This window comes from Patella vulgata, chromosome 9 (genome assembly GCF_932274485.2).
Source record: "Patella vulgata chromosome 9, xgPatVulg1.2, whole genome shotgun sequence".
Taxonomy (NCBI): domain Eukaryota; kingdom Metazoa; phylum Mollusca; class Gastropoda; family Patellidae; genus Patella; species Patella vulgata.
In genome coordinates, this window is record NC_065887.2 from 43,126,791 (window position 1) to 43,146,689 (window position 19,899).

A 19,899-nucleotide genomic window follows, 5' to 3' on the forward strand; every position below is an offset into this window, starting at 1 on the left:
AATTGGCGATAGTTTCCTAAGGCATGAAACAATCCTGATTGTAGCCCAAGCTTTACGTGGTTGATACAAATGGCGGGCGATGGTATCCTAAGCTGTCCTGGCTTGGAAAGGGTTGATTATATGCCAAATGGTTCTGGCTTTATAAATTTTGAATGTAGCTCAACAGTTCTGGCTTTGTAAATATGGTCGATAGTATCCTAACCTGTTCTGGCTTGACACAATCTTGATAGTTTCCCAGGCTTTCTTGCCTTGAAACAATCAAGATAGTATGCTAAGCTGATCTGGCTTGGCGAAATTGGCGATAGTTTCCTAAGGCATGAAACAATCCTGATTGTAGCCCAAGCTTGAAACAATCGTGATAGTATGCTAAGCTGATGTGGCTCAGCCGGTCCTCGGCGGGGCAGTAGGGAACTTTGGCGGAGAATTTGGTTGGGCAAGTTTCTTGAGACGAGTGAGGCGCAGTGGAAGGTTGGCCGGTCTCCTCTTGCTCGGTGCGTACACGGCAGTTGAGTGAAGGCTAGAGAGTGTGTTCATGCAGCTCCCGGTTACCCTTCTCGTCACCATTGTCGCGCCGCTTGCTCTAGGGGAAGGATGGCACCTGAGACTGCGTCCCCCATTCGGATCTCTTGTGGCATGCCCTTTCTTCTCTCTTCTTCGGCCCACGTTTCTCTCTCTCTCTCTCTCGAAGGCAACGAAGCGGTCGGAAGGCGGGGGATCGTTTAGCCCGATCTCTCGTCCAGTCACCGCGCACTTTCGTACGATCCAAGACTGATGGAGACGGTGGAGCGAGGCCGACCCGCGGACGACAACTCCTCGGAGCCTGGTCACAGCTCGCGGAAATGGGTGGTACCTGGCATTCCCTCTTGAGTGCAGTGCTGAGGAGTTAATGGAAGATCTCAAACTTAAATACTATGCTGTGGAGGAGACCCATAGATTTAAGATTAGGCAAGGTATGGTCGAGAAATAAAAGGTATCTGGTTCCTTTGACACTCTCACGGGCGTGAGAAGTTCTCAAACTTATAGTCTATGGTGTGGAGGAGACCCATAGTTTTAAGATTTGAGAAGATATGGTCGAGAAATAAAAAGAGTCTGGTTCCTTTGACACTCTCACGGGCGTGTGAAGTTCTCAAACTTATACCCTATGGTATGGAGGAGACCCATAGATTTAAGATTTGAGAAGGTATGGTCGAGAAATAAAAGGTGTCTGGTTCCTTTGACACTCTCACGGGCGTGAGAAGTTCTCAAACTTATACCCTATGGTATGGAGGAGACCCATAGATTTAAGATTTGAGAAGGTATGGTCGAGAAATAAAAGGTGTCTGGTTCCTTTTGACACTCTCACGGGCGTGAGAAGTTCTCAAACTTATACCCTATGGTATGGAGGAGACCCATAGATTTAAGATTTGAGAAGGTATGGTCGAGAAATAAAAGGTGTCTGGTTCCTTTGACACTCTCACGGGCGTGAGAAGTTCTCAAACTTATACCCTATGGTATGGAGGAGACCCATAGATTTAAGATTTGAGAAGATATGGTCGAGAAATAAAAGGTGTCTGGTTCCTTTGACACTCTCACGGGCGTGAGAAGTTCTCAAACTTATAACCTATGGTATGGAGGAGACCCATAGATTTAAGATTTGAGAAGGTATGGTCGAGAAATAAAAGGTGTCTGGTTCCTTTGAGAAGTTCTCAAACTTATAGCCTATGGGTGGAGGAGACCCATAGATTTAAGATTAGAGAAGGTATGGTCGAGAAATAAAAGGTCGGTGTACTGCCTACCGACTATCACGGTCACGAAAACCGGAGAACTCCGCTTGGCTCTCCGGGACGATGTGGACGAGCTGTGAGAAATGCGTGGTACATCGGATTCCCTCTGAGTACAGTGCTGAGGAGTTAATGCTCATGTAAAGTCACAGGCAGCGAAGCGGTCGGAAGGCGGGGGATCGTTGAGCCCGATCACTCGTCCAGTCACCGCACACTTTCGTACGATCCAAGACGCGAGACGGTGGAGCGAGAACGGTAGGTAGGGGATCGTTTAGCCACGGTTCTCTCTCTCTCTCGAAGGCAACGAAGCGGTCGGAAGGCGGGGGATTGTTGAGCCCGATCTCTCGTCCAGTCACTGCGCACTTTCGTACGATCCAAGAATCGATGGAGACGGAGCGAGGCCGACCCGGAGACGAAAACGGAGAACGGAAGGTAGGGGATCGTTTAGCCACGGTTCTCTCTCTCTCGAAGGCAACGAAGCGGTCGGAAGGCGGGGGATTGTTGAGCCCGATCTCTCGTCCAGTCACTGCGCACTTTCGTACGATCCAAGACTCGAGACGGTGGAGAATGGAAGGCAGGGGATCATTTAGCCCACAGTTCTCTCTCTAGAAGGCAACGAAGCGGTCGGAAGGCGGGGGATTGTTGAGCCCGATCTCTCGTCCAGTCACTGCGCACTTTCGTACGATCCAAGACTCGAGACGGTGGAGAATGGAAGGCAGGGGATCATTTAGCCCACGGTTCTCTCTCTAGAAGGCAACGAAGCGGTCGGAAGGCGGGGGATTGTTGAGCCCGATCTCTCGTCCAGTCACTGCGCACTTTCGTACGATCCAAGACTCGAGACGGTGGAGAATGGAAGGCAGGGGATCATTTAGCCCACAGTTCTCTCTCTAGAAGGCAACGAAGCGGTCGGAAGGCGGGGGATTGTTGAGCCCGATCTCTCGTCCAGTCACTGCGCACTTTCGTACGATCCAAGACTCGAGACGGTGGAGAATGGAAGGCAGGGGATCATTTAGCCCACGGTTCTCTCTCTAGAAGGCAACGAAGCGGTCGGAAGGCGGGGGATTGTTGAGCCCGATCTCTCGTCCAGTCACCGCGCACTTTCGTACGATCCAAGACTGATGGAGACGGTGGAGCGAGGCCGACCCGCGGACGACAACTCCTCGGAGCCTGGTCACAGCTCGCGGAAATGGGTGGTACCTGGCATTCCCTCTTGAGTGCAGTGCTGAGGAGTTAATGGAAGATCTCAAACTTAAATCCTATGCTGTGGAGGAGACCCATAGATTTAAGATTAGGCAAGGTATGGTCGAGAAATAAAAGGTGTCTGGTTCCTTTGACACTCTCACGGGCGTGAGAAGTTCTCAAACTTATAGTCTATGGTGTGGAGGAGACCCATAGTTTTAAGATTTGAGAAGATATGGTCGAGAAATAAAAGGTGTCTGGTTCCTTTGACACTCTCACGGGCGTGAGAAGTTCTCAAACTTATACCCTATGGTATGGAGGAGACCCATAGATTTAAGATTTGAGAAGGTATGGTCGAGAAATAAAAGGTGTCTGGTTCCTTTGACACTCTCACGGGCGTGAGAAGTTCTCAAACTTATACCCTATGGTATGGAGGAGACCCATAGATTTAAGATTTGAGAAGATATGGTCGAGAAATAAAAGGTGTCTGGTTCCTTTGACACTCTCACGGGCGTGAGAAGTTCTCAAACTTATAACCTATGGTATGGAGGAGACCCATAGATTTAAGATTTGAGAAGGTATGGTCGAGAAATAAAAGGTGTCTGATTCCTTTGAGAAGTTCTCAAACTTATAGCCTATGGGTGGAGGAGACCCATAGATTTAAGATTAGAGAAGGTATGGTCGAGAAATAAAAGGTCGGTGTACTGCCTACCGACTATCACGGTCACGAAAACCGGAGAACTCCGCTTGGCTCTCCGGGACGATGTGGACGAGCTGTGAGAAATGCGTGGTACATCGGATTCCCTCTGAGTACAGTGCTGAGGAGTTAATGCTCATGTAAAGTCACAGGCAGCGAAGCGGTCGGAAGGCGGGGGATCGTTGAGCCCGATCACTCGTCCAGTCACCGCACACTTTCGTACGATCCAAGACGCGAGACGGTGGAGAACGGTAGGCAGGGGATCATTTAGCCCACAGTTCTCTCTCTAGAAGGCAACGAAGCGGTCGGAAGGCGGGGGATTGTTGAGCCCGATCTCTCGTCCAGTCACCGCGCACTTTCGTACGATCCAAGACTCGATGGAGATGGTGGAGCGAGGCCGACCCGGGGACGAAAACGGGGTGTGGAGAACTCCGCTTGGATTTCTGGGACGAGGTGGACATGGATGTTCCAGCTTTCACAAGGTATGCAAATCAAGTGACAAAATGTGAAGAATATTCTGATTTTTCGCCTCCATCACATGAATAATGAAAGTTTGTATTTCTTTGGCATAGCGTCATAAAATTTTAGATTGCTATACAGGCCAAGGCTAGAGTCTTTCACACAGAATTAAACTGTTTATTTAATAACATTTATCCATATTTCTATTACATATTACAGACGATGGCTTCATGGTAGTTGTTCTGTGGGTAAGCAACATTTGTTTAAATAAAAGATCTTCACCATATTACAATATATTCGTCAAACTACATAGAAAAAGTTCCCGTCCTATATCTGGCTACTCTGACCTATGACACAGGTCTAGTCCAATGTTACTGACATTTGTAAATATAACCATTCAACACCAATGAATTTGTCAATTGATACGCATATTGATTTGAGTTTAGGAAAAGAGTTAACGCTAATATTAATTCATGGGGTTTTATTTTCAAATTACGCTATAGGAGACAAAAAGTTTATGATATAATAGAGGTCCACACGTTATTATTTATCTTATACTGGGCCTGTCTTTATATTTTGGCTTGTTGTTGTATAAGCTTGGCTTGTGCACCAGATTCGTTTGTAAATATCATGTGATGTTTTCCATGATGTATTATTAGTTTTTTTTGGTTGAAAGTTATAGACATGGGGAGTAATTAAATTGGGATATATTAATATGGCATCGACTAATCCTACATCTTCTTTAGGCAACTAATATTTTTGTTTTTTGGGTTTTTTTGTTGTTTTTTTTGGGGGGGGGGGGGGTGCACGTTTTTCGCTGCATTTGCGTGCTATGTAAGGGGTGCTATATTTAATATATTCTGATATTTTCTTTATCTTAGATTTTTAATGCCGTTAACGTAAATTGCAAATTTCTCATGAGTCCAGTAAAGATAACCTTGTATAACGTGTTTCTATGATAAACTTAGATGTATTGTTGATAGTGGGGTCTAGAGAGTTTACGGATACAGGTGAGTTAGATTTTAATATTCTTTGGTAATATAAGACAAGACAAAAGTAAACAGATTGTGTGAACAGATTCTAATTTGAAACAATTCTATTTCACAGGATTGTTATTGTAAGTTTGATAGAAAACAAATAAAGGGTTTAGCCAGAATCAACTAAACATAAATATATTTTTTTTCCTTAAAAATAGTGACGGCGCCGGTTAAAGTACATATACTGTAATTGGATGCAGTCTGGAAATTTAGAATGTACAGAACGTGAAACTGAATAATCCTCCTCTCTTACATGATCGTGGGGACGCAGAGCATATTATACATGGAGGTATTGTACAGTCAATGCAATTGATGAGGTAAGCATTAATATCAATATTTTCTATTTCTAAAACAAAATCGCAAGTGTTATTACGGTAATATAAAATTTCAAACATTATGTTTTATTTAGAACTTAAAATGTCGTACAGTATAACGTAACACGATGAACCGAAACGGTAGTGGTATTTCAAAGAAATGTTTTTTTTTATAAGCAATATTTTATTCAGATCTGTATCTGAATAGGGATTGGGGAACAGACATAGCCTATATTAAACCCCTCTCCCTGTCAGATATAGATACATGCATTTACATTTTAGATATTAATAATCAATGTACACGTGCAAGTATGATTATAGTGAGAATATATTTACAATGATGAGTGTTTATAGTTGTCCCTGGAACCGTCTGGTGATTTCGAAAAACGAATGGACAGTTTTAAAAATATTGAGTGTTTCGATGAATAGTCGATAAATTATTTATTGTTTTATTTCGGGCATCTGAACATCAGGAGCATTTCAATAAAAAAATGTTCGGTGTCTTCAAATTGATGTCCACAATTAGAAATTTCACGAATGAGGGTAGCTGATTGTGTTAAAAGAGTTCAAATATATTACATATTGTGTATGTCTAATAATTCACTATTGGATCCTTATTTTAGAACATTTAAAAACCATACATACTTGCTAATTACAACTTCTCTAGTTCCTCTAGGCTGCAAGTTTGTCTTTGGCTGTTGAAATGTGTCTATTAGCATGCCAAGATAGTGCCCGATGTTATAAACACAAAATATATAATCGTATATTTTACAGGACCACAACAATGTTAAGGCGCCGAATGATCAATACGATGATGATTACCACGGTTATAGGACACAGACAGGGGAGGTATTAATAGCATTTATTTATAAATAATTCAAATTAAAGTCCATGCGATATGCTTAATTACATAATATGGTGGTCTTTGAATCAAATTATACATATTGACTGAGACATTCGTGGAAATAGAAATTACGCCTTCAGAACTGTAACATTTCAACTGAACGTATCACTTGGTCGCCATAGGTACATTCAATGGTAGTTCTTAGATGAATTTACTGTGAACAAATCATACTTCAGCTGCAAGATGAGATTTTCTATAGTCGCAAAACAATACAGCATGTCTGTTGGTAGTTTTCGAAAACTTTTCAGATTTGCTGAAATATTAATCGTGTTGTACAGATGGGCAGATTTTCAACTATGTCCTTTTTAAAAGGAAATTGTTCATGTGGACCATTTAATTGTCACATTTTACCTTTTTTCCAGCTGTGACTTGGATGGATGTCAAGCGGCCGTTTATGGTTCCAGGAACTCGACTGGGAAATGGAACATTAACAGGGAAATTCTAGATTGGCAATAGCAGGTTTATGTATGTACTGCATGTACTATATATATTTTCTAAATTTTCATGGGTCTGTCTAATACACGTAGGTACAGTAAAGAACATTATGTTGACAAGTTTGAAACACATTTTAAAATACGGACCCCTTGAAAACATTGACTTTTAGTTAGGCTTGGGGTGTAAAACTACTTGAGGGACCGAGTCCATCTGTTATGCCGAGACTAACATGTCATAACTTCATCAAAGATCACAACAAATATGTTTATCTCTATCGGGAGAAAACATACCGACGGTCAGATGGGATGGACAGTTTCTTCATATATACACAAAATAAAAACCATAACTTCATCAACAAAGATCACACCAAATATGTTTATCTCTATCGGGAGAAAACATACCGACGGTCAGATGGGACGGACAGTTTCTTCATACATTCACAAAATAAACACCATAACTTCATCAACAAAGATCACACCAAATATGTTTATCTCTATCGGGAGAAAGCACACCGACGGTCAGATGGGACAGGCAGTTTCTTCATACATACACAAAATAAACACCTTCTCCTGTCCGTACAGTTTCTTCATACATAGATATAGGCAGTTTGCTTCGTTTCTTTGGAACATAACATTTGGGGTTGTTTCGTCCTGCAGTTTAAACCGATATCCTCACTAAAAGTCTATCAAATCACTTCTCTATGTAAAGGTGTTTCCAAGACTTGTTAGCTAATGTTTTTATACTGTAACATTTTGATTCAAATATTGATGGGGTTCGTTTGCAATTTGGATTTAACTATTGTTATATATCGCCAATGGTCATCAATTTATCTAAATAAGCTTGTTATTGCCAAACTAGTATTTTTCTAATGAAGTTGTCTACAGATATCTATTGTTTTTATTTTTCATTTATATTATATGCATTATTATGTTTAATTACATTGTAAGGTCAGCAGTGAGTAAACACTTCCGATAGATTCTCAATACTGATCACTGATGTCCGAAACGCCTACAAAGATCAAAATGTTTCATATGGGGTAACATAATACTTTATAAGGACGTTAGGTCAACATTCAAAATTTTTCATTGTCTATACTTGGGACATAAAACTTTATGGATTCTTCATGTCAAATTACAACTCTTTCGAAACTTTCGACCGAGCAACAGGATTTTTTTGTTAAAAGATGTTATCTTTTCATATTTTTATTGTTTTCGAGGGGAGGTTTTTTATTAAGGTTTATTTCTGTAATTCACTTATATTACTCAAATAATTACCTTAGAATAATATCTTTAAAGACTGTAGGCTTTTCTGGCAGAATATTTAATGTTTTTTGGAAACAAATATTCACATATAATGTGTATTATTGTGTTTGTCGTTGGTAACTGAATACGTCATTAGAAATAACCATTTCGAAATTACAATTTGTTCGAAACTTTCGACAAACCAACGTGATTTTTTTTGTTTTCATCTAAATAAGCTTTGTTATTGACAAACTAGTATTTTTCTAATGAAGTCGTCTACAGATATCTATTGTTTTTATTTTTCATTTATATTATATGCATTATTATGTTTAATTACAATGTAAGGTCAGCAGTGAGTAAACACTTCCGATAGATTCTCAATACTGACCACTGATGTCCGAAACGCCTACAAAGATCAAAATGTTTCATATGGGGTAACATAATACTTTATAAGGACGTTAGGTCAACATTCAAAATTTTTCATTGTCTATACTTGGGACATAAAACTTTATGGATTCTTCATGATGTCAAATTACAACTCTTTCGAAACTTTCGACCGAGCAACAGGATTTTTTTGTTAAAAGATGTTATCTTTTCATATTTTTATTGTTTTCGAGGGGAGGTTTTTATTAAGGTTTATTTCTGTAATTCACTTATATTACTCAAATAATTACCTTAGGATAATATCTTTAAAGACTGTAGGCTTTTCTGGCAGAATATTTAATGTTTTTTGGAAACAAATATTCACATATAATGTGTATTATTGTGTTTGTCGTTGGTAACTGAATACGCCATTAGAAATAACCATTTCGAAATTACAATTTGTTCGAAACTTTCGACAAACCAACATGATTTTTTTTTGTTTTCATCTAAATAAGCTTTGTTATTGCCAAACTAGTATTTTTCTAATGAAGTCGTCTACAGACGTCTGCTGTTATTATTTTTCATTTATATTATGTGCATGATTATGTTTATTAAAATGTAAGGTCAGCAGTGAGTAAACACTTCCGGTTGATCAGAGCACTTGGGAAAATCCTACCTCCCCCTTCCTAAATGGGAGTTAGGGTTGGGTAGCCGGCTCTCAACACAGACCACTCATGTCATAAACGCCTACAAAGATCAGAATGTTTAATTTTGGGTAACATAATACTTTATATGGACGTTAGGTCTGTAATTCTCTTATATTACTCAAATAATTACCTTAGAATAATATCTTTAAAGACTGTAGGCTTTTCTGGCAGAATATTTAATGTTTTTTGGAAACAAATATTCACATATAATGTGTATTATTGTGTTTGTCGTTGGTAACTGAATACGTCATTAGAAATAACCATTTCGAAATTACAATTTGTTCGAATCTTTCGACAAACCAACGTGATTTTTTTTGTTTTCATCTAAATAAGCTTTGTTATTGCCAAACTAGTATTTTTCTAATGAAGTTGTCTACAGATATCTATTGTTTTTATTGTTCATTTATATTATATGCATTATTATGTTTAATTACAATGTAAGGTCAGCAGTGAGTAAACACTTCCGATAGATTCTCAATACTGACCACTGATGTCCGAAACGCCTACAAAGATCAAAATGTTTCATATGGGGTAACATAATACTTTATAAGGACGTTAGGTCAACATTCAAAATTTTTCATTGTCTATACTTGGGACATAAAACTTTATGGATTCTTCATGATGTCAAATTACAACTCTTTCGAAACTTTCGACCGAGCAACAGGATTTTTTTGTTAAAAGATGTTATCTTTTCATATTTTTATTGTTTTCGAGGGGAGGTTTTTATTAAGGTTTATTTCTGTAATTCTCTTATATTACTCAAATAATTACCTTAGAATAATATCTTTAAAGACTGTAGGCTTTTCTGGCAGAATATTTAATGTTTTTTGGAAACAAATATTCACATATAATGTGTATTATTGTGTTTGTCGTTGGTAACTGAATACGCCATTAGAAATAACCATTTCGAAATTACAATTTGTTCGAAACTTTCGACAAACCAACATGATTTTTTTTTGTTTTCATCTAAATAAGCTTTGTTATTGCCAAACTAGTATTTTTCTAATGAAGTCGTCTACAGACGTCTGCTGTTATTATTTTTCATTTATATTATGTTCATGATTATGTTTATTAAAATGTAAGGTCAGCAGTGAGTAAACACTTCCGGTTGATCAGAGCACTTGGGAAAATCCTACCTCCCCCTTCCTAAATGGGAGTTAGGGTTGGGTAGCCGGCTCTCAACACAGACCACTCATGTCATAAACGCCTACAAAGATCAGAATGTTTAATTTTGGGTAACATAATACTTTATATGGACGTTAGGTCTGTAATTCTCTTATATTACTCAAATAATTACCTTAGAATAATATCTTTAAAGACTGTAGGCTTTCCTGACAGAATATTTAATGTTTTTTCGATATTATTATGTGCATTATTGTGTTTGTAGGATTTTGTCAGACGCATAAGATGTTTTAATTTATATTTGTTTTTCGCTGATATTACTCTTGGGACAATATCACCGACATATGATTTTTCTTTATTATAATCATAATGATTATCTTATGTTAAATTAATACTCATTATATAGGTTGTGTGTTTTTTTGTACTCCCATATTAAACATTATTTTGTTTTTTTTTACGCCCATTATTTTATGCCTGTAGGTCTGTAATGCTACATGTCAAACTTCTAAATTTTCCATTTTTCTAAACTTGGTACAAAACTTTATGGATTCTTCATGATGTCAAATTACAACTCTTTCGAAACTTTCGACCGAGCAACAGGATTTTTTTGTTAAAAGATGTTATCTTTTCATATTTTTATTGTTTTCGAGGGGAGGTTTTTATTAAGGTTTATTTCTGTAATTCACTTATATTACTCAAATAATTACCTTAGAATAATATCTTTAAAGACTGTAGGCTTTTCTGGCAGAATATTTAATGTTTTTTGGAAACAAATATTCACATATAATGTGTATTATTGTGTTTGTCGTTGGTAACTGAATACGTGATTTTTTTTGTTTTCATCTAAATAAGCTTTGTTATTGCCAAACTAGTATTTTTCTAATGAAGTTGTCTACAGATATCTATTGTTTTTATTTTTCATTTATATTATATGCATTATTATGTTTAATTACAATGTTAGGTCAGCAGTGAGTAAACACTTCCGATAGATTCTCAATACTGACCACTGATGTCAGAAACGCCTACAAAGATCAAAATGTTTCATATGGGGTAACATAATACTTTATAAGGACGTTAGGTCAACATTCAAAATTTTTCATTGTCTATACTTGGGACATAAAACTTTATGGATGCTTCATGATGTCAAATTACAACTCTTTCGAAACTTTCGACCGAGCAACAGGATTTTTTTGTTAAAAGATGTTATCTTTTCATATTTTTATTGTTTTCGAGGGGAGGTTTTTATTAAGGTTTATTTCTGTAATTCACTTATATTACTCAAATAATTACCTTAGAATAATATCTTTAAAGACTGTAGGCTTTTCTGGCAGAATATTTAATGTTTTTTGGAAACAAATATTCACATATAATGTGTATTATTGTGTTTGTCGTTGGTAACTGAATACGCCATTAGAAATAACCATTTCGAAATTACAATTTGTTCGAAACTTTCGACAAACCAACATGATTTTTTTTTGTTTTCATCTAAATAAGCTTTGTTATTGCCAAACTAGTATTTTTCTAATGAAGTCGTCTACAGACGTCTGCTGTTATTATTTTTCATTTATATTATGTGCATGATTATGTTTATTAAAATGTAAGGTCAGCAGTGAGTAAACACTTCCGGTTGATCAGAGCACTTGGGAAAATCCTACCTCCCCCTTCCTAAATGGGAGTTAGGGTTGGGTAGCCGGCTCTCAACACAGACCACTCATGTCATAAACGCCTACAAAGATCAGAATGTTTAATTTTGGGTAACATAATACTTTATATGGACGTTAGGTCTGTAATTCTCTTATATTACTCAAATAATTACCTTAGAATAATATCTTTAAAGACTGTAGGCTTTCCTGACAGAATATTTAATGTTTTTTCGATATTATTATGTGCATTATTGTGTTTGTAGGATTTTGTCAGACGCATAAGATGTTTTAATTTATATTTGTTTTTCGCTGATATTACTCTTGGGACAATATCATCGACATATGATTTTTCTTTATTATAATCATAATGATTATCTTATGTTAAATTAATACTCATTATATAGGTTGTGTGTTTTTTTGTACTCCCATATTAAACATTATTTTGGGTTTTTTACGCCCATTATTTTATGCCTGTAGGTCTGTAATGCTACATGTCAAACTTCTAAATTTTCCATTTTTCTAAACTTGGTACAAATCTTTATGGGAATTTGAACGGGGTAAAAAATATTTCGAAAGTTTCTGCATACCAAAATGATTTGAAGGTGGGGGGGGGGGGGATCCTGACCGCCAGACCATCATGCAATAGGTCAACATTCTAAATTTTCTATTTTTCTAAACTTGGAACATAAACCTTTATGGGAATTAGAATGGGTCAAAATTATTTCGAAATTTTCGACATACCAACATGTAGTAGTGGGTGCGGGGTGGATATGATTTTAGGAGCAACCGCATTTCATAGCTTTTAAAATATTGTTTAATATGGACCAATTGATAATTTAAAAGATTATATTATTGTTTGTTAATCAATTAATTACTGATAGATGTAGTTAAAAATCATTTACAAATAAAATATTTCACCATCGCTGTGTTTTGAATCTGATAGGGTGGCGGAACACCAGCCTTTTAATTTTGCTGCGAAATGTTTAACACGGCGGTGGTAGATGAAAAATAGCTCTGAAATCAATGTTCAGGGAAGTGACGATTATCATGGAAGAAACATGAGGCATCTTATTAATTTGAGATAACAATTTCACAGGTTACAAGTTTTGTTTAGCTTTATCGGCCCCTCAGATGCTATAGGTGTAGGTTCCCTTCGGCCCATTTTGTTACACTGTTTCATCTATTGCACGAAAAAGCGTTGAACCCTCGTCGGGTTAATCAACGAAGCCCTTGTTGGGTTAATCAACGAAATTAATATGAGAGAAGTGGGGCTTTAACGTCAACTCGTCACAGACTAGGTCATTTCCTGACTAACATGTGGTTCAAATGTATTTAAATAATTTGTTTGTGCATATTGGTCTTGAGCCGTGGGGAGAGAATCCACCAGTGGCAAGTCGAAAACAAATTGATCACATGACTGACCTTATCTAACGCGCACGCCCCCCCCCCCAACCTCCTCAGAGAATTAAAGGACAATATTGGTGTCGGTCATTATCCCATATGTTATAGAACTGGTTAAACACGTTCCAAATATTATTTTATCACAGATCACTACGATAGATGAGTAATGAAGGATTCAACAAACGGAAGTGACGAACGCAAAAGGTAAACACGAGTTATCCCTCTATATAACTGACCGAAGTGATGAGTGAAAACAAATACACGGGCGAATTTTTGCTCACTAATAATTCCTTCAAAGATCAAAAGTTGTGTGAGACTGAGAGGAAACCCGACATTTCAAAAAAGTAATTGAATGTCACTAGATAAGAGAACGCAAGAAAAATAGAAATAGTCCGTACATTCCCTGGTTTGTATTCATTCTATACATGGTAATGCACAGACTTTTTCTATTTCTGGATTTAATTAAACTGCCTTTTCCTTTCGAATTGTCGATTTTGGCAAATTACGAAAAACTAATAGCTTGTGTTTCAATATTAGCTTATAACAAAATGAAAGGAAATGGGGTTTAACGTCCTACCGTTCTGCACCGACTGGGCTAATGAAGACGGACATACGTCATAAAGTGTGCTATGAGGGGCATGTTACCAAAATATGTACAAGGGATCTCGGGTTTTCTTCCCAACCACGCCTGGAAATCCGATGAAATTTTTCAGCCAATCCCATGATCGAACACTGAACCTAACTCACAGAGCTTTAAATCTTTGTGTTCCGTTATTCAAATCAATTGAAATGGGATTTAACGTCCTATATATTTTGTTTCCGCGGAAATATTGGTTGTTTTTTTTTGTTTTAAATCCCATTGAATCTAAGCCGTGACATAATCTAGCGTTGGTATTTTAATTTTGTTTTCTTAATTAAATGTTAAATAATCTAAGTACATATTGGTGTGGATTAAGTCATGAGAAATTTGATATTTTAGCGCAAAATGCAAATAATGCACTGTCGAGTTGAAAAGTAAAGGCGGAAAATGGTTGAAACCACGTTCAATCAACTACGGCTGGTACAGATTAATATGAAATCTTACGGTTGAGTTCATTTTATTAGATGTCCAAGTGGTCGAAATAAATCAACATCTAGGTCTGTATTCAAAGGTTTTCTTAAAGTTAAATAAAAATACTTAATTTATCCACTTAAACAAGTTTCCTTAAATCGGTATTCAAAGGCTCTATTTTACATATACTTGGCTATTTGAAAAACTCAACTACACACTTAAAATATGGAATGCTCTAATCCTAACCCTAACATTAGCCAAAAAGCATGAATTTTTAACTTATGAAATAACCTCCACTGCCAAAAATCACGAATTACTCACGTCGTCGCATGCAAGTTATGTCCCCTTTAGATCACCACATACTATTTTAAAATGCTCTTTGTAGGCCAGTGGGTCTATTAGGTCCACATCTTAAATATATATTATACAACCAGCGGTTGCCAGGCAAGATACTGCCACATTTTGCAAGAGATGGATAGAGAACAAGTTATAAAAAAACCCCACAATTTTTCGTATATGATCAGTAGCCTTAATCCAAGAAGTTATGGTCTGAAATGCGGGAGTATTGAAAGGTACTGAGATATATTTTAAGTTTCATCAAAATCCGACAATAATTGCGACCTCTAGGGGGTCAACAATCTTCGTATTACATTTACACAATTGCGTACAAGGCCATTTTGTCGGACATTTTCTATTCAATTGTCCCGAAATTCTTGATTAGCCTACAATAGGATGAAAAGGTGATATATTTAAATGGTTTTTAAAATCAAATAAAAATCGTGACGTCTGGAGGATCAAAAAACTAAAATGTCGATTTTTTTCGTACAATTTCCATACAATCAGGGGCCTTAATCAAGGAAATCAAGGTCCGCTATGAAAAAACATTACAAACTAGAACTGCGAAGCAGTAATGACGGGTTTAACTGTTGCCACGTTACCCTTCAACTTATGTCACTTTCGGTGAAACGTTACCCTTGAACTCATCACTTCCGGTACCAATGAAACCGATAAACAGATTCCCACAGAATTGGTTATTTCTCGACAAATATCATATTGTTAAACAAATAATAAATACAACCCACTTCAAAAAAAAAATGACCGCTTAAAATGCAGTTTTTGCCAAAATGTCATTACTTCCGGTGATAATGAAAATGTTAAATTAGTTCTATAAAATAATAAATGGCATAAGGCATCACATGGTGAAAATTTATGAAAATCTGATAAGTCATGAAAAGTGACTTGTAGAAAATCATCTGCAACCATACAAGTCAGAAACCATTTTGTGGTATCTGTATGATCGTATGGGTTTATTCTATTTGTTAATTCGAATCAAATATCATAATTTTAAAAAAACATTACAAATAAGAATCATTTGAATAAAATATCTGATTTTAAGGCTAAAAATACAGTTTTTGTCCAAATGATGTCATTTCTGGTGACAGTGAAAATGTTAAATTAGTATGCCCTAGTCAAAATTGGCATAAGGCATCAAATGGTAAAAAATAAATTGAAAATCGAATAATAATTGACTCCTTTACAGGCAAAATAATGTGAAAAGTGACGCGTGCAAAATTGCCTATTTCTCGGCAACTGCTCACATTACTAATTTTCACATACATTCTCTTCCTATGCATTATTGCTACGAGTTTATGAAAGTTACGAAGAAATATTTTAAAATATGAAACGCTGAATGGGTTGTAAATAGCTTAATTTTACACCTTTTTTATACGCCCACAATTGTTTGTGGACTCTCTACAGGTCACAATTCTTATCCGATTTTGACGAAACTTGAAATATAGGTTTATCCCCAAAAGATCGCGGCTGCTTTCGATATTGGCATGTATCGGATCGAAACTTCATGGATTATGGCCCCTGATTTTGCGAAAAATCACGTTTTTAGCTTTGTTGACCCTATAGAGGTCACAATTTTTATCCGATTTTGTTAAAATTTGAATTGTAAGTTTATAACCCAAAGATCTCGGTTCTTTTCGATATTCGCGCATATCGGACCGTAACTTCCTGAATTATGGCCCCTGAATGTACGAAAAATCGCGTTTTTAGCTTGTGGACCCTATAGAGGTCATAATTTTTATCCGATTTAAAAAAAACGTATTATTATATCACCGTTACACCCTAAGGAAGGCTGATTTCGAATTTCGTGAAAATCGGCCCAAAATTGACAGACAAAATGGCCGCCGTTCGTTCTCAAATAGCGTAAAAATATGGTATATCAAGGTTGTGGACCCTATAGAGGTCACAATTTTAATCCGATTTTGTTGAAACGTGAAATGTAAGTTTATAACACAAAGATCTCGGTTCCTTTCGATATTTGCGCATACTGAATTGTAATTTCCTGAATTATGGCCCTTGATTGTAGGAAAAATCACTTTCTTTTAAGCTTGTTCTCTATCCATCTCTCGAAAATGTGGGCATATCCTGCCTGGCAGCCGCTGGTTCACATTTTAATCGAAATAGGCCGAAAACGAAATCGAAATTAAAAAAACTGAGTCCGATGTTTTGTGCGCCTTTGATGGCGCATCCTTTTGGTAATATCAAATTTTGAAAAATAATATTTGCTTTCAAAAAGTGGTACTGAACTGTCAAAATTATAGTTTTTGTTAAAATTAAGTCACTTTCGGTGCCGACAGATAACTCTATCGGTAACATAAAAAATGACATTTTTGAAAAAGGAGCATATGAAGTTTGTTTTAAACAAATCGAACAATTAATAATCAATCTAGGAGAGAAAAACTGAATTAGCCAATGGCGGCCAAGCAAAATTATGTAGACAAAAATTGTTGACATTTTTGCTCAAATCAGACGACCCTTTAGCACTGGATAAACTACCATAAAGAAATATTCATTAAGATATACTCAAGAGGAAAAAACAACCATCACTAGAACTGCGATGCAGTAATGACGGGTTTCACTGGTACCACGTTACTCTTAAACATATCCATTAAACAGGTTTCCACATAAGCATTGCACACATCAAATAAAATGGACGCAGAATCAACCAAATCCAGCAATATCAATTTCTTTTATACATTTTTTTTTACATGTAAGTGTACAGTACCTCCGGTGATAATGACAATGTTAAATTAGTTCTATGAAATAAGAAATGGCACAAGGCATCACATGGTGCAAATTTTATGTAAATTGAATAATAATTGCCACTTTTATAGATCAAAAACCTTGAAAAGTGACTAGTAGAAAATCGTCTATTTCTCTGCAACCGTACAAGTTAGAAACCATTTGTTGGTATCTGTATGATCGCGTGGGTTCAATCTATTTTTTGATTGGAATCAAATATCATAATATGAAAAGCATTACAAATCAGACTCATTTGAATAAAATATCTGTTTTGAAGGCTAAAAATACAGTTTTTGCCAAAATGGCGTTACTTCCGGTGATAATGAAAATCTTTAATTACTTGTATGAAATCATAAATGACATTAGGTATCACACACTGAAAATATTATGAAAATCGAATAACAAATATGACTCATTTGACTAAATTATTGGTTTTGAAGGCTCTAAATACAGCTTTTGCCCTAATTACGTCATTTCCGGTGACATTGAAAATGTTAAATTGCTTTGACCTAGTTCAAATTGACATTACGCATCAAATGGTATCACTTGTATGAAAATCCAATAATAATTGACTCTTTTACAGGCAAACTAGCGTAAAAAGTGCCTCATTCAAAATTGCCCATTTCTCCGCAGCTACTCATATTACAAACTAATTTTCACATACATTCTCTTCGTATGGATTATTGCTACTAGTTTATGAAAGTTGCGAAGAAATATTTTAAACTATGAAAAGCCTGAATGGGTTGTGAATAGCTCATTTTTTTCACCTTTTTTCACCTATAAATCAAAATGATCAAAAAACAAAATAAAAATTAAAAAAACTGAGCGCGATGATTTCTGCGCCTTAACAGGGCACACCCTTTCAGTCATACCAGATTTGAAAAAAATAATATTTGCTTTCAAAAAGTGGTACCGAACTGTCAGAATTGCAGCTTTTGCTAAATTTACGTAAGTCCCGTTGCCGAAAATGAAAATGTACCGGTAACAAAAAAAAAATGACATTTTGGACCACGGAGCATATGAACTTTGTTTTATACAAATCGAACAATAAATAATTACATGTAAATCCAGGACTGAAAAACTGAAAAAAAAAAAAAAAAAATACGATGACAAAAAATGTTGCCATATTTTTTCAAATCAGATGACTCTTTAACCTTAGATAAAATACCACATAAAAATATTCATTAATAAAAAAGTATTTTGTAAAAATTTAAATTTTCCAAATTTGCCGCCTAATATCTCCCAAGATTCGTCGAAAATAAAAAAATCTAAAGAACTGTAGCTATGTGCCTTGTCTCCGGCTATGTCAAAATGTATCAAATATACAATTCAAAAAAAAGTAGGGGATATTTGATTTTGGGGGCATAATACTAAAATATGCAAATGACTACGAAAAAAGTCACTATAGAACCTAACAGAAGAAACATTTCCAGTTACATGTGACGCCCAAACGCACCAATAGCTACCGCATGGAATGCAGGTGATGCTTGGGATCATCATGGGGGTCCAACCCAAGATTTGCACGACTCTGACTTTGAATGTTACAGTCATTGTGGCATTGAATTCCAGGGTGGAAACATCAGTTTAATTGTTTTAGTGACCAGAAAACAAATTTTGATATGCGTCGGCTTACCCAAAATGAAAGGTTACGTGCCCTTGGCATGCTACAGATCGGCACAACACAGGCGGTTGTGGCGCGGACGATGAATGTTTCTCAGTCTGTCATAAGCAGGCTATGGTCCAGATACCGTGATACACAATCTGTACAGGACAGACCACGCTCAGGTCGACCAAGGGCGACAACTCAAGCCCAGGATCGATATATCCGTACCTTGGCCTTGAGAAATCGTGTCATCACAGCAAATCAGATCAGCGCTCGTCTTCAAACAGACACTGGTGTGAGAGTGAGTGGCCAGACGATTCGAAATCGACTGCATAGGGGTCACCTTCGCGCCCGACGTCCTCGCGTGATCCCTTGTTTGAGAGATCATCACATTCAGGCAAGACGTCGTTGGTGTAGGGATCGTCAACACTGGGATAATCGACGCTGGAGCAATGTGATGTTTTCAGATGAGTCAAGGTTCACTGTTGATTTTTTGGACAGACGTAGGAGGGTGTGGCGTCGTCGAAACGAGCGCTTCCAAGACGTTAACGTCATCAGACATGATCGATTTGGGGGTGGTTCTGTTATGGTGTGGGGAGGCATCACTGTTGCTAGAAGAACGGCTTTACATGTTGTTGCAGGGCGTGTTACAGGCCAGTACTACCGGGACAACATCTTGGCAGTCCATGTTGTGCCGTTCGCACGACGTCATGGCCGCCGTTTCATCTTCCAGGATGACAACGCAAGATGTCACAGGGCCAGGATCGTTACAGGTTACCTCCAACAACAGAACATCACCACATTACCTTGGCCAGCACTGAGTCCCGACCTCTCCCCCATCGAGCATGTCTGGGACATGGTTGGACAGAGGTTACGTCAACGTCAACAAC

The 19,899-nt window shown here is 37.1% G+C and overlaps 1 long non-coding RNA gene across 1 annotated transcript; it reads left to right on the top strand.

Annotated features, from left to right (window-relative positions):
* Nucleotides 1–3,560: 3,560 nt before the first annotated feature.
* LOC126832349 (uncharacterized) lies at nt 3,561–8,026 on the top strand. Its single transcript, XR_007684672.2, has 6 exons — nt 3,561–4,118; nt 4,315–4,343; nt 4,977–5,105; nt 5,291–5,449; nt 6,221–6,295; nt 6,713–8,026. It is a non-coding gene; the product is annotated as an uncharacterized LOC126832349 (long non-coding RNA).
* Nucleotides 8,027–19,899: the final 11,873 nt, after the last annotated feature.